A 5,975-nucleotide genomic window follows, 5' to 3' on the forward strand; every position below is an offset into this window, starting at 1 on the left:
AATCCATTAAAAGTAGGAGGATCAAATGATCAACTGCTCGAGCTGCCCCAAACATCAAATTTTGTGAGTATCCAAGTCAGTGGTACACGTGACCTTGACCTCATTTGTCATTACATGGCACCGCCTCTAACAACAACAACAGATTTGCCGTCATCATCCACAGCCCGAAGATACATCAATCTTGAAAGCGACATCCCCCATCTAGACCTTCCCGAAACATCAAACTTCAACACCCGTCAAGTTCCCGTGCCGTTTGATGATGCTGCATTCACCAATGCAGCAATGCTGAAATATACGGATTCGTTGAGTGAATCGATCGAGATAGCCGTTGGGCAAACATTTGAAAACAAGAGTCGATGCCAGCATGTTTTGAGCCAATTTGCCCTTCAAAATAAATTCCAGTACAGGGTACTATACTCAAATTCTAGGAGATTTACAGTTGTATGCTTTGAAGATAGATGCGAATGGAGGGTTCATGCATCACGTGTGACAGATTCGGAGACTTTCAAGATACGGACTTATACGTCAAATCACACCTGTGGCATGTCATGGATGAGGAGCGATCACCGGCAAGCAAGCATTAAGTTAGCATGTGATTTGGTTGTTAGCCGTATCGAGCAATGCATGGGGTTGAGGCCACGTGATATTATCTTCACCATGCAAGAAAATTATAATATTGTTATCAGTTATAGGAAGGCATGGGCAGCCAGGGAGCTTGCAATCAATCAGGTGATGGGGTCTTATAAAGACTCCTACAATCAACTCCCCTTATATTTGCATGAGTTGAGGATAGTCAACCCAGAGACAGTGACTGCCCTACGTGTTAACAAAGAGACTTTCAGGTTCGAAAGATGTTTTGTTGCGATTGGATAATGCGTTAGAAGTTTTCAAAAATCATTGCGGAGGGTATTAGTCATTGACGGGACACACTTAAAGGGCAAATACAAGGGTATTCTATTCATCGCCACGGCCTTAGATGGGGACAATCATATATTTCTAGTTGCGTTTGGCATCGGGGAATCAGAGAATGGTAGTAGTTGGAATTGGTTCCTTACTTACCTTAGCGATGCGATAAGGTCTCTGGAGGATCTTGTGATTCTATCTGATCGACATAAAGGTTTACTAAAAGAGGTTCCTCAAGTCTTCCCACATGCAATTCATAGCTACTGCGCGTATCATATCTACAGAAACTTGGTGGACACCTTTAAAGACAAGTCATTGGAGATGTACTTCTGGCGGGCAGTGAAGACATGTAGGGTGGCTGAATTCGAAAAATTAATGCATGATATCAAAATGGCCAACCCTGTAGTACATGCATGGCTGACAGAAATCGAATATGAGAGATGGGCATCTTCGCACTTTCCAGAAAAAAGATTCAACTTGGTCACTGCAAACATTTCCGAGTGTGTTAATGCCCTCTTCAAAGAAGCACGCGAATACCCCTTTACGAAATTGATAGAAGGGGTTAGATTGAAGATACAGGAATTGTTTTATAAGAGAAGAGAATCTGCGACATCGTTTGTAGGGCCATTGACACCATGGGCAGAGCAACAGTTAAAGGATCTTGTGCAGAAGGCGCGAGATGTTCGCTGTCATCCTATTTCTCGAGACGAGTACTATGTTGTGGGAGATTATAATGATACAGTCAAGCTCAGTAAATTTTCGTGTACATGTCGCGAGTTTAGCGTGAAGGGGTATCCTTGTATGCATGTCTTGTCAGCATGTATAAACTACAATCTCCCCCATTACTCATACTGCTCCTCATTCTACACGGTGCAAAATTACATAGCCACGTATAGCAAATCGGTGTACCCAGTACGTGACAAGAGTGAGTGGGAAGAAATTTCAGTGGGCTTCAAGGAGTATTGTACGCAAATTAAACCCCTAGGACAAAGGAGGTCAGCTGGAAGACCCAAAAAGCTTATAATTCCATCGCGTGGAGAAGAATCAAAAACAACAAAGTGTGGGCGATGTAAACAAATTGGGCATAATCGCCGGAAGTGCAAGTTTTCCATATCTGAAAAATAGCATACTTTGTAATTTCTTTAGTGTTTTGATGAATAGCATACTTTGTAATCTTGGTGGATGATGAATGAACTTTCTACTTTGTCCCACTGTATTTTCAATTTGTCCCGCTATGCTCGTCGAAAAGGAAAATGCACATGGAACTCAATGCAAGGCAATTGCGCAGATACTAGGATGAGCAAAACCAAAAACTGATGGCTGATAGACAAGAACTTCACAGGCATAGAAGGGAAACCCCTTGGCTCGCTCATTTTCATGAGAAATTCACTGAATTCCTAGTTTGCCCCGCTCAATTTCATGTTTCCCCCACTGTGTTTCTAGTTTGGCCCGCTCAATTTTAAATGGCTACAAAGCAGGGCTGGACCACAGTTCCAAAGCACGATCGGAGGCGGAAGTGGCACCGGGAATAGAAGGATTATGCAACTAAGGATTGGAGCATATGCAAAAAGTCGCACCAATAAGGTGAATTACATCCACCTGAGATCTACTACAGAATTTGGACTGCAAACCAGCCTCTAGTGGCCACCAACTAGATGGTTAAGATAATCCAATGAGGTGTGACTTTTAATGCTCCATCCAAAATGGGCCACATGACTGCAATTGCCTAAATTAACTTAAATTACATGCACGGTGGATGAGTTGCAAACATTTAATAGACAATTGGAGAACACACGTGAGTATAGCATGTCACAAAAATGCCACCCACATTTTCATATTTCTACCAAAAGCGCAAGTGGGAGTTGTTGTGGAAGCAACAAAGTCAATAAAAGTCGCAAAAAAACAGGCCTCAACGTGTTGAAAGTTTCGAGAAATCAGGAAATTCCAAAGTGGGAGTAGTTCTCCAAGTAGAAAAATCTGTGTAACCATACCCTTATCATCATTCAACTATCAATCAAGGTATTCCATAACGGTAACGGTGGTCGTAACAGCCACCTTTGTTACCTTTACGATACGGGCTGTAACGGCCGTTATGGTCCCCGTAATGGCTGTTACGGGTCCCTTTTTTTCCATTGAAAAAAAAACCCGAAATTCTGTATCGGCCCTGTAACGGCCTGTTACGGGGCCGTTACGGCCTTTGTAGGGGGCATAACAGGCCGTTATGGGGGCTGTAAGCACATCATGCTACCAAAATTATCTGGTGCGAGAAACAAGGTAACTGTTGTCTAATGAATTTGAGAATTTGACTTGCTATCCAAACAGGCACCCCATTTTTCGAATCCTATTTTCTATTGTGACTATGGAAATTATCAATGGGTAAACATTACGTTAACCATGGACTCCAAACAGAAACCACATATCCAAACACGCCCCAAGGGTGAAAGAGTAATGAACCAATTATTCTGTCACAAGATTTTCTAAACATTCAATAATGAATTGCGTTGCTGCATTCGACACCCTTCTCAAAACACTTTGCATCCATGCCTAAAATCCATTATAGGAGACAAACCTTAACATTCACAATGTTCCGCTCATTGGGCTTTTGCTGGAACCCTGTCATTAGAGGCTGCATACACAACTGGAACTATTCATGGAACTGCAATTCACCTACACATACATCAAAGTCATGATAGTTCAATGCTTCAAAAAAAAGCTGGAGTACCCGAGTTGGTTACCTGACAATGTTCCACTCATTTGGCTTTTGTTGGAACCTTGTCATCAGAGGCTGGCCATGCAATTGAAACTGCCCATGGAACTGTAATTCATCGCCATATGCAGCAAAGAACTATGATAATTCAATGCTTAATATAACTGGACTACTCGAATCATTCGCTCAAATAGAAGGATAAGACATCCACCTCCTCAAGACTTCAATTGTAGATCTAGAGGCTTTGAACTTTTAAGACAGTACCTACCGGGAATTTGTAGTGAATTCCACCAACTGGTTTTAAAGGGACCACTGTGCCGTCCATCCACAAGCCCCATCATGAATTCTGGAATAACCCAATCAACCTCAAAGAAGCTGAGAAAAATGACTAAATGTACCACACTGCCTCACACTGAATGAAAAGATGGATGCATATTGTGATTCCTTTTTACACATCAAACACCTGTTGACCGATGGCGCTTTTGAATGATATCAATTGTAAAAGTCTTGTTCAATGTATTGGACCACAAAAAAAGCCTCACAAGAGAAATATCAAAGGATCAACCAATGCATAGTTATCCTAAAGGGCATGTTTGGATTTGTTGAAATGAAAGGTAGATATATCATGTGATATTCAAGCCACCAATGTCAGAGGTGTACCTGTTGTTCGCAATTTAAACGTTATCTTTCCATTCTTCTCCTCAGGTTGTATATGGTGCTAATACTAATTCTTCTTGATTTGTCATGACTGCTCCAATCTTAACAAGCATCATCCTGAGTACTATTTGTAGCTTGAAAAATGGGCGGGGCAAACTATTGGGGTTGGGAAGTTTTCCAGGTTTGCTAGAGAACAACATTGGTAAATAATCAGAGAATCTAGTGACCAGCTTAGCCAGATTTGATTCAACAGTTTTAGAAGACAAGTATGCTTACGTGATTACTCAATACAATGCTTCATTTTGCCTTGGTGGGTACTTAAATAAAGTTTGGATGAATGTTGTTGGAGTGGGATGCTTCATTTTGCCAGTCCAGTCAAGGAATACACTGACATGTGAAAACTTACCTAACTCTTCCTGTTGTAGAGATCATTTTCTCTATCATGCAAAAAATCGGAGATGGAATCATGATAAAGGTGTGAAGGTGGAATTGTGTCATTGTAATTACACATGTTTTCGATGAAAGAGTGATAATGGTCTCAAGGTTGATTTGAAAATATTATTTTCTTCAATGTACAAGCTTGTTGTTTTTGGATGTCTGTTACATGGTATTTTTATGCATATTACATGTAGAATGAAGTAGGAAAAAATAAGAAGCATGTTGAGGTTGTTTCCAAGCCCTCCATAGAGAACTAATCTGGATGATACTGGAAGCTGAGTACTATGTCCATGATATATCATACATTCAACTGAAGAGTAGATCAAAGTCCACAGGTGTGGGGTTGTCTATTAGTGATATTTCAAGGATTTCCATTCTATATTTAGTAGTTTGGCTAATTGATGATACTGCGGCAGCATGTGTCATATCTGCTTTGAAATGCAATGTTTATAAATCCTTTCTCCACGGAAGTAGCAGTGTAGAGAATCAGATGACCATTTGCACGTCATAGAAAGCACAGTGGAACTACGTGTTCATGGAATGAGTGTAGCTGAAATGAGGATTTTGACATCAAGGCATAGTTGCAGGATCCTTTTAATTGGTGCTGCTCCTGCTTTGGATCGCACTTTGGACTCTCCCTCCTCCTTCCTAACTATTTATACTTGTTTACATTTTGAAATAAGTACTTCCCCACTCTCACATGCCCTTTAGGAGAACTATGCATTGGTTGAAAACAGGTGTATGCAATTTCTGAAAACAGGTATATGCAAATTTTGAAAACATCAACTGAAGCATTCAAATTTTCCATGAAAAATATATAGCCAAGGCACTACTGGAGCAATGCAGATTAATTATCCTGAAGATGTGCCCCTTGCATTTTAGAACATGATAAGGCACTGGTAGAATACAATTAGCGAGGGAAATTGGAAAATCAGCGGGGTAAACTATAAAATCAGCGGGGCAAACTAGAATATTAGCGAGGGATACTAGAAAATTAGCGGGACAAACTACAAAATTAGCGGGGGAAATTGGAAAATCAGTGGGGCAAACTACAAAATCAGCAGGGCAAACTATAAAATCAGTGAGACAAACTGTGATTTTGATGGGGACATGTAACTAGGTATGAATCAAAACTTATATTTCCGGCGAATATGCAAAAAAATTTCAAAATATGCTATCCACCAAAATTACAAAGTATGCTATACATCAAAACTTACAAAGTATGTTATACATCATAATTTACAATGTATATAATACAATGTATACAACA

The 5,975-nt window shown here is 40.4% G+C and overlaps 1 long non-coding RNA gene across 1 annotated transcript; it reads right to left on the minus strand.

Annotated features, from left to right (window-relative positions):
• Positions 1 to 3,471: 3,471 nt before the first annotated feature.
• On the minus strand, positions 3,472 to 4,117 carry LOC131247294 (uncharacterized). The gene is made up of 3 exons (XR_009171610.1): positions 3,879 to 4,117; positions 3,639 to 3,718; positions 3,472 to 3,570 (listed from the first exon to the last, which is right to left on the minus strand). It is a non-coding gene; the product is annotated as an uncharacterized LOC131247294 (long non-coding RNA).
• Between the last annotated feature and the right edge of the window lie 1,858 nt (positions 4,118 to 5,975).

This window comes from Magnolia sinica, chromosome 5, assembly GCF_029962835.1.
Source record: "Magnolia sinica isolate HGM2019 chromosome 5, MsV1, whole genome shotgun sequence".
In the NCBI taxonomy this organism is placed as follows: domain Eukaryota; kingdom Viridiplantae; phylum Streptophyta; class Magnoliopsida; order Magnoliales; family Magnoliaceae; genus Magnolia; species Magnolia sinica.